Source organism: Rhinopithecus bieti, unplaced genomic scaffold, assembly GCF_001698545.2.
Source record: "Rhinopithecus bieti isolate Rb0 unplaced genomic scaffold, ASM169854v2 scaffold_3912, whole genome shotgun sequence".
NCBI classification, from domain to species: Eukaryota; Metazoa; Chordata; class Mammalia; order Primates; family Cercopithecidae; genus Rhinopithecus; species Rhinopithecus bieti.
Window position 1 is genome coordinate 690385 of NW_016804439.1, and position 10161 is coordinate 700545.

The window sequence follows — 10161 nt, forward strand, 5'->3', positions numbered from 1 at the left end:
CTTTCCTCTCCCACAGTGTCACAAAGAAATGACTTCAGCAAAATCCCACCCGCCCAAGGCCGTTGGCTTATTGTCTGGGGGACCATTGAGATTCCTAAAACGTGACAGCCTCTGTCAAAGCTGCCAGCTCGCTCCGGGAAAATCAAGGACTCTCCAGGCCTCTGCATGGTGAGCTAAAGCGTTCCTAAGTCAGCTTTTGTGCAGAAAAACAGCCTTGTGCAAGCCCCTGATAGAGAAATTAGGACGTAGTTTCTTCGCATCGCAACGGACCACATTTGCTCCTACGAGGCAATGATCATTGAAATGTCCTGTTAATCCCTCAGCCAGTGTCCTGTAGGACTCGGCACTGGGGTGTCCCCAGACTACTAATATGTACTAATCAGTGGTTCAAAAGCTGACTAAAAAGTTATAAAACTGGAAAGGGAAATGGGGGAATGGGGAAACCTGCAGTATTTTTCCCCCATCTGTGCTAACACTGCCACCTAGTGTTGTGAATACGAAGAACCTGCAAAATCAAAATTCTCACAAAGAAATGCAGATTTAGGAACATAGTCTCATTAAGTGCCATTTATTGTTGATTTTTCTAAAATGGTGTCAATCCTGTTTCATCTGGAAAGCAGAAATAAAATTTTGTAGAAAACAGCATAGGAATGACTTCTTGCAAAAAGCTAAGAGTTAACATCTATTGTTTCTATTCGCCAGCCACTTTTCCAAGAGCTTCAAGTGAATTTACTCAGTTCCTGGTCACAAGAAGTTCATGAGAGGTGCTACTAGTGATTCCTGTTTCACTTTTGTTTCACACGTGAAAAAATTGAGGCACAGGGAGGAAAAGTAAGGCCATCAAGGTTACATGTGCAGGAAGCCACTAAGCCTCAGATAGTGTCACTCTTTAACTGCTGTCTTCACCTTTTATACCATCCTGTCCCTCGTTCTAATTGCAGAAATACAATGCAAAATAATTAGAAAACTTGAATTGAACCCTCAAGGAGTTGGAATACGAACAGCTTTTTTGTGGAAAAATAAATAAAAACAAAATTAAGGGGAGACAGTGTTTTATCTGATCACCAACAGCTTTTCAGATGGAGATTCATGTGTAAGGGTTTAAGATTCTACTACAGGTATAATGAAACAAGCAAAAGAGTGCATCCTACGGCTAACACTCCAATTCTCCAAAGATGCAAATGTGTTTTAATGCAATCCCCTTCACATGGAGTCATAAAGATACATTACAAGGAGGTAAGATGGGAAGACCGGACAGGAAATTAAAAGGCACCTTCATCAGTTTACTTCACTCTTTTGGCTTTCCATTGCCAGGACTTCAAACCTTTTCATCTCATCTTTTTAAATAAGACACATTTTCGGTTTAAAACGAAATACAGATGCATATAGGGCCCCCCAGTATGGCATATTTATGTATAATATTCTTATACCAAGCACTACATTTTGTGTATATCATTAAACTTACCGCTAAAGAAGGTAAAAAAGAGATAAAGATAAAAGCAGTATTTTCCACTATTTATAAGCTTCATAAAAAACATAACCCATGCCGTCCTTCAAAAATTTTTTTTTTTTTTTTTTTTTTGCAAACATAGTATGATTAAATAGTCTCTATTTTTACAAAATATCTTGGTTGATCAATAATGGAGACTTGGTTGTGAGCTAGTGTGTGGGCAACCTTGGTCTGCATGGCTATCACAAATGGATGTAGATACAAAAATTAGGTGAAAAGAGTTGGTCTGTGGCTGGTTTACTAAATCCTGGCGCTCATTACTCAATGGCGTCTACCAGTTAAGCAGAGGCTTTGTTAAAAATGAGCTAGTAAATTTCCATTCCACTACAGTCACTGACTCTTCCTTTTGTGTATATTCTCATAAATTTGTTCAAACCCTGATAAAATATATCATTTGAAAATAGTTTTAAACATATTAATTTCTGATGAGAATTTTTATGCATGAAATAGTTTGTTTGCAAAAAATGTATAACAACAGGAACTTTTTTTTTTTTTTTTTGACATGAAATCTGGCTCTGTCACTAGGCTGGAGTGCAGTGGCGCGATCTCGGCTCACTGCAACCTCTGCCTCCCAGGTTCAAACGATTCTCCTGCCTCAACCTCTTGAGTAGCTGGGACTGCAGGTAGACGCCACCACGCCCAGCTAATTTTTGTATTTTTGGTAGAGACGAGGTTTCACCATGTTGGCCAGGATGGTCTTGCTCTCCTGGCCTCGTGATCTGCCCGCCTCCGCCTCCCACAGTGCTGGGATTACAGGCATGAGCCATCGTGCCCGGCCACAATGGGAACTTTTAAAATACTAATTTTGAAAACAGTCTATCACATTTCTTTCAAAATGTTTTCCTATTTATTTTTAAATGGTGACATTTATCTGACAAGAAAATATAATTCAGTTTGTATTTGCATTTTAAATATCTGTCAGGGAAACTATGACAACCATTTATCAAGGAAAAGTTCAACACATTTGGAAAGCGCTTTTTTTGAAAATAAAAAATGCAGAACATTTTCAACTACGGCCAAAGTAATGAAAACAAAGCCACCCAACAATTTTGTAACAAAGCAAAATGTTCAAGGTCATTCTTCATCTCATTACAAAGTGTTATTCTACTCTAGTAAAGACCTTGTTTTTATAAAATTAACCACATTTATAAAGTTCTGGCTTCCATTTCTTTAAGGCTAAAACTTGCAACAAATTATGCAGTAAAAATAGTATGTTAGTAATGATAAAATCTGAGGCTGTCTAAAACTTTGTTCTGGAATCCTTGTATTCCAAAATAGTTATTCCATCAATGTTAAGTAAGCTTACAATTTTATCATACATTGTTTTTAATAAAGAAGTAACTTATTGTTTAGTATTTGTCTTCTGGAATGTTTTTCTTTGGATGGCTCATTAATAGTAGCAGTTCTTGTATTTTGTCAACAGAATTTTGCAAATACCATAAGCTATGATGGGGACAAACACACTATGTAGCAAACCTCCCACACTGAATTATGTGTTCTCATACTCATTTCTTCTGAACTTCAATATTTTCTGTGCATCTTCCAGCAAAATTTGCTGACAAAGGCATCTCCATGTTATTTTCAATGTTATTTCAGTCATTTTAACCTCAGGAAGTTTAAAGGAAGGAAGAGCAAAGGTATTCACCTCTGTCATCTGCTACTACGTAATAAAATGTCAGAAGCTTCTAAACATCTATCATTACAGATAGTATATTATGTCCTATCAGGATAGGTTGAAATCTTACTTGACTTTAAACATCACTGAAAAAAACTGTAGGAGTTTTTCTTCATGTTTTCCTGCTTAGTTTTAAAATCTCGCTTGCAAGGTCATGCCACAATACATCACAACACGCTGAAAGCAAATGATCAAGAGAGGGCACCCATATTAACCTCTACACAGTGTGGAACTCCCATTTGCCTTCAGAATATGTCCTGTTCTCTATACCACGTGTGACAAACCCAGTCAGAAAGGCATATGTGTGTCAATCCTTCCATGAGTGATTAGAAAAACTTAAAATTTTTACTTTCAAACATATAAATACACGTAAGTGTTCTAATACTTTCTTCCTACAAATACAAATAAATCATCTTGCACTTCATTTTGGACAGCACTAACCATAAGAAATGAGTTATGTTCTGACCAAACAAGCATTGTAGAGGTCATTGAAATAATAACTATCCCACTGAAAATTAGGTCTTACAGAGATTACAAGTGCCATTTCATCATATCTCTTTGTGATGAGTACACATTTATAATAAAGACAATTTAAGAAAAACATTAATATTTGTAGTCAAAATCATATTAATGTACTCCCCTTAAAGAAGCAGAGCAGAGAGGGGAAGATAATCATGTTTTTAGTTGGTAAATATCAAAGTGACTGTGGTACGCTGAATCATGTCTCTCCAAAGATGTTCTCCTCCTAATCTGTGGTACCTATGACTGTTACCTCACATGGCAAAGGGACTTTGTAGGTGTGGTAAAGGATCTAAGGGTAGAGGTGACGTTTTACTGACAGAGCAGGCTTGTTGACCCAAAGAAGTCACACACCGGGGGTGAAGGGATGGGTGTTGACACTGCATACTGGGTAGGCTGTGCTGCAGACACCTTCTAGCCATGGGCCAGATAGGAAAGTGGACACCCCAGAGGAGAGTGTCATGAAAGGCTAACTTATTAGAAAGACCACACAGATCAATAGGCGCTGCAGTGAACATCACTATAAAAAACAGGGAGAGGCTGCGCGTGGTGGCTCACGCCTGTAATCCCTGCACTTTGGGAGGCCGAGCTGGGTAGATCATGAGGTCAGGAGATACAGACCGTCCTGGCTACGGTAAAACCCCGTCTCTACTAAAAATACAAAAACTTAGCCGGGCGTGGTGGCGGGTGCCTGTAGTCCCAGCTGCTCAGGAGGCTGAGGCAGGAGAATGGCATGAACCTGGGAGGCAGAGCTTGCAGTGGGCCAAGATTGCGCCACTGCACTCCAGCCTGAGCGACAGAGTGAGACTCCGTCTCAAAAAAAAAAAAACAGGGAGAGCAAAGGGCTTCCACAGGCCCATGACACTGTCACCATGCAAACATACCAGTGCTTAGATGCCACCAGTGGGGGAAGGAGAGAGGGAGGAAAAATTCTGATTTGACTGGATTTAAATCAGAAGCATCTGTAGAAAAGAAATAGATAAAACTAGATTTGTGTGTCCTGCCTTCAGATGGAACGGAATGTCAAACAGATAGTAAGTCCAAGTATAGAAAAATTAATGCTAATTTTCATAACTTTGTTAATGCTGATTTTCATAATTTTGGCAAGGTAGTATGAAAATATTGTATCCCTAAGGACCCTGGTACACAGAAGGCACTCAATAAACACTACTGAGGAGAACCCAGGAGGGCTAGAGGGTCCTTCCCACCTGAGGAAAGACTTTCACATATGCAGAATAAAGGCATCGTGAACATTCTAAACCTGATCAGATATTTAAACTTGAGATGGCTTCAAAAGCAGCATTCTGTGGCTAAGAGATCCTAGACGGCTAGTCTGATTTGAATGTAGGACTGGATTCAAGAGCATACATGACTGGAGAGCTGGGCCCAGGAGTCCTTCTGGCCGTCTTTGATGGGTGTTTTCCTGCTGCTGTGAAACAGGTCGAAAGGGTAAATGAGCTTCTGACAAATGCACGGGGAACTCTCTATTTTAGCCTGAAATGGCAACAGGGAGATCAATGCCTTGCATGCCGGTCTGTGACACCTAATTCATTATAGATCTAAGAAAGCACTTTGGGGAGTGGGGCAAAAACAGGAACAGCAAATAGCACACAAAATATCTTAAGTTAAAATCCTGGATATAACGTAGAAAAAAACTGCTGCATTGTTTTCCTGATTCTAATGGGCCTCTCCTAGGGAATTTTGAGTAAGTACTATTTCCTTTCCAATCGAATTTTAATGGCAAAGATTCATGATAATCTTCCACAGAAATATTGTTGTGAAAAATCCTTCTCTATAAAGAGGTTTGAGGATCTTTACAGTGAAAGTAGCAAAGAGCTTTACACAGAGTTGTCAAACAACATTCAAGTCACTTAATAGGTCACCTATTAAACAATAGGTGTTAAACAATACCATGGGATATTGGCATGTAAAATCCATAAAGTGTTTAAAATTTAATCACAAAAGGATGAGTATTAGTTTCATGATTTGCTTTCATGAGCTTTTATATAAGAAATTTGAACAAGTATATTCCTCATGCTTTACAAGTATTCACAAATTACCAGGTTCCCAATGTTTCACCTGTTACAATAAGCTGATCTTTTATATTTTCTAGAACACATCAAATTTGCAATCAAATAACTACTCACACACATGATCCTTGTTGGGTACAACTGAAGGAAAGATCCTTGTCCCCTCTCCTGTTCTCCCTATATTGTTTAAGAAACTCATTGAAAATAAATCAAGGTCGTGCATAAAGCAAATACTCAGTAAATATTTTTGAGATAATTCATGATGCCTAACAATGGTAAACATTGTGGTTGACTCCAACATTCATTTCATCACACTCCCATCGGTTAGCAATAACATGATTGTAAGCTGGTCTTCACTGAAGGTCATGATTGCCATGAGAATGAGATTGCCCTTGGTTCAAAAATGGACAAATAACTCAAGTCTGGCCAATGAGAACAAAAATATTTTGCTGAAAGCGTCTGGGAAGTTTTCCTACACACTTGAGAGCACTAACCAGTCAGTCTCTCTTCCAGTAGATAGTAACAAGGAAGCATAAAGCTCTTCACTTGTCTTGCAGCCATGGTCATAACTAGCCTTAGGATCAAGACAACAATGAGAATGGCCAAAGAGCCTGAGATGAATATGTTTTTTTTTTTTTTTTTTTTTTGAGACAGAGTCTCACTCTGTCACCCAGGCTGGAGTGCAGTGGCGCAATCTTGGCTGACTGCGACCTCTGCCTCCCAAGTTCAAGCGATTCTCCTGCCTTAGCCTTCCAAGTAGCTGTGACTACAGGCATACGCCACCACGCCTGGCTAATTTTTTGTATTTTTAGTAGAGACGGGGTTGCACCGTTAGCCAGGCTGGTCTTGAACTCCTGACCTCATGATCCGCCCACCTCGGCCTCCTAAAGTGCTGGGATTACAGGCGTGAGCCACCGTGCCCGGCATGAATATGCTTCTTTAATGACGTTATTGAACTGCTGAATGAATCAGCCTTCTCGACTTCCTATTAGGTAAAGAAATAAACTTCTTTATATTTAAGTCAATTTGAGCATGCACATGAATACATTAATGGACATTTCTTTTACTGTTTAAACCCAATCCCCTATTTCCAGCTACCTTTAGACATTTTTAAATGTATGTCCACCGTGTGGTATGTTCTATCCAAAACAGGACTTTTCTCCACCCTCAACAAATATCTAAACTACCCAGGCTTCAGGTCCCAAAGTTATTCATTTGTCTTTTAATCCAGTTCACAGACAGATTGTCACCCAGAACAGCAACCCCCAACCTTTTCGGGATGACAGACAGGTTTTATGGAAGACAATTTTTCCACAGATGGGGTAGGAGGGATGGTTTCAGGATGAAACTGTTCCACCTCAGATCATCAGGCATTAGATTCTCATGAGAGTCAAGCTAGAACCTTTGGATGTGAGGTTCACAGTAGGGTTCATGCTCTTGTGAGAATTTAATGCTGCCACTGATCTTACAGGAGACGGAACTCAGGCAGCAACACTCACTTGCCCACCGCTCACCTCCTGCCATGCTGCCAGGTTCTTAACAGGCTACGGACCAGTATCAGTGCACAACCCAGCCAATGGGGATCCCAGCCCAAAGTATCTCAAGCGATGTGCTCATTCCTCTGCAAAACAGGCCAACTCTGTAAGGTTCAGCAGGAGTACAAAGGAAGGGAAGAATCACTGGGATGTTTATCTTAATTCAGAAATAATATTTTGCTCCTTCCACTTGATCTGTTAAGATTGTATTTGCCCTTAAATATGTAGTTTAAACATCAACTCTGCTGTGAGGTCACTTCCTCACACACTGTCTCTCACAGGCCATGTCTCTTCTACCATGTCCTAGGATACTTTGGGTATATGCCTCTCTTCCCCCTGTGAGAACAACGATTGTTTTATATTCATCATATAAACTCCTAGTAGCCACACATTTCATGAAGAAGAATCTGGAAGTTGTTTTCCTGCCTCCTATGCATGGACTTTAAGCACAAATTAGTTTTTTTTTTATTTCAATTACTGACATGAACTGGGACTTGCATTAGCATGCCTTCTAATCCCTCCTCCAGATTGTGAGGACGGATGTTAAAGTGCAAAATAAAACAAGTAAAATCTCAACCCTGAGACACCCCATTAAGCATGTCTCTCAACTCTAGCAATCAGGCAGTAGTTACCATTCTGTGCCTATGCATTGAAATTCAGAGAGTTTCACCCTTTTTTGGCTAGTTTTCACTCTTACATAAACATTTCAAGTAAAATGCTAAGATTAAATTCTTAAGCAGAACAAGTTCAATTTTTCCGCTTTCCTTCCTAAATTTGGCACTGAAGATATTCCATGCCTTCACATAGAGGGTAAAATCACCTTCTCTCCTCCTCTACATTCATGCCAACCCAGAAACATTTGTTTTCTCAGGAATACTGGAAGAAGAAATCATTCTTCTCTCTACTCTGTTCCCTTGTTTCTCCCCATAGAGGGAGGAGTGACAAACACTACCCTCTTTGGGAAAGACTGAATGTTAGAAGTGGCCACTCATATGTGGCCTGCACCCTCAACTATTCTTTAACCTTGTCTTCAAAGCTGCCTGTCCACAGGCCACATGCAGTCCTCTGTCCTCCATGTGGTTAGCCCACAAGTACAGAGGACAAGGGCCCTTCTCTTTGATGATCCGTCATTAAGCTCAATCCAAGTGGGAAGCTGTCCAGCAGAAAAGACACTGATATTTCCCATCCTTCCCTCCTATAAAAGGTTCTTTATTGGCTCAGCACTGAGGAAAGATGGGTTTAATTACCTACACACATGTAATTCTCAAACGTATCAGCTGAAGAAATGAACGGCTAAAGAATACACCTGAACCTACTGCCTGTAAGTCAGGGATATGAAGATGTAGGTTTCAGGAATATTTATGACATCCCAAAACAAAGAACTTGGCCAGATCCAATAGCTTATGTCTATAACCCCAGCACTTTGGGAGGACGAGGCAGGAGGACTGCATGGGCCCAGGAGACTGAGGCTGTGGTAAACTATGATCACCTGGGTGACAGAACAAAATGCAATCTCTAAACCAATCAATCACAAAACTAGCCTATGCCTTAATATGGCATCTAGACAGCAATTTTTTATTCAGCTTCTCCCTGCTTCCCACAAAGCATAAACACATTGAAAATAAAAAATTCTTAATGCTAAGATTTCAAACTGGCAAACTAATGCTGGAACCTAGAGGGGATTTCCTTCAACTACCATGTAGCTGAACTATGTGTCAAAACTTAAGGACCAAAGCTTGTTTGTAGCTTGAAATCAGACAGACCGGCCTGCATCTTGGTTAAAAGACCTAGGGTTTGTATCAGAACATTGCAGAGCAGAAATGCCCCCCAGCTGACCAGCTCTGCACCTCTGAGGCAGATAGGGTGGCCTCAACCCCAAAACCTTTATTTCCACAATATTCTGCGATCCTCAGAAATTATAGGGCAGAGGGAGGAGAAGGATCACGTGTGTTGAGGTGACATACAACACACTGGGAAGTGCAGTTCTGGCTGCTAGTACATTATAGGGAAGGGTGCAGACAGTAAGTGGCCTAGGGATGGCTTTCTATGTTACCCTTCAGCTCATCTCCCTGGGAAAACTAGGCAAGAGCATCAGGTCCATTTAAAGACAGCGAGGCACTGAAAACTGGGCCAGCTACCATATACATGAGAAGCCCCCAACCGAACCTTTGAGAAGGACAATATCAAACACAAACATGTGTATGATCGTGGGGAAAGCATATTGCAAACTGATTTCCAGCGTCAACTCTTGGGCCTAATTTTTTTTTTTTTTTTTTTTTTTTTTTTTTTTTTTTTTTAAAGAGATCGAGTCTCACTCTGTTACCCAGGCTGGAGTGCGGTGGCATGATCATAGCTCACTCTAGCCTCAAACGCCTGGGCTCAAGCAATCCTCCTGCCTCAGCCTCCTGAGTAGCTGGGATTACAGGCACAGGTCACCATGCCTAGCTAATTCTTAAATTTTTATGTAGAGATGGGGTCTTGCTTTGTTGCCCAGGCTGGAGTACAATGGCATAATCATAGCTCACTGCAGCCTCCAACTCCTGGGCTCGAGCAATCCTCCCACCTCAGTCTCCTGAGTAGCTGGGACTACAGGCCCTTGCCACCACACCTGGCTTAGTATTATTTTTTTATAAAGAGGAGGTATTGCTGTGTTGCCCAGACTGGTCTCAAAATGCCTGGACTTAAGCAATCAACCCACCTCAGCCTCCCCAAGTGCTGGGATTACAGGTGTGACCACCATACTTATCCCTTTTCTTTTCTATTTTGAGACTGAGTCTCACTGTGTCACCCAGGCTGGAGTGCAGTGACACGATCTCGGCTCACTGCAACCTCTGTCTGGCAAGTTCAAGCAGTTCTCCCATCTCAGCCTCCGAGTAGCTGGGATTACAGGCA

At 40.8% G+C, this 10161-nt stretch overlaps 1 long non-coding RNA gene across 1 annotated transcript in view; it reads left to right on the forward strand.

Annotated features, from left to right (window-relative positions):
* The window catches only part of LOC108527173 (uncharacterized), a 56065-nt gene extending 55100 nt beyond the window's left edge, over positions 1–965 (forward strand). The window contains exons 3-4 of the long non-coding RNA XR_001884723.1: positions 17–168; positions 703–965. This is a non-coding gene — a long non-coding RNA (uncharacterized LOC108527173). The remainder of the gene's footprint in view (positions 1–16; positions 169–702) is intronic.
* The last annotated feature ends 9196 nt before the right edge of the window (positions 966–10161 follow it).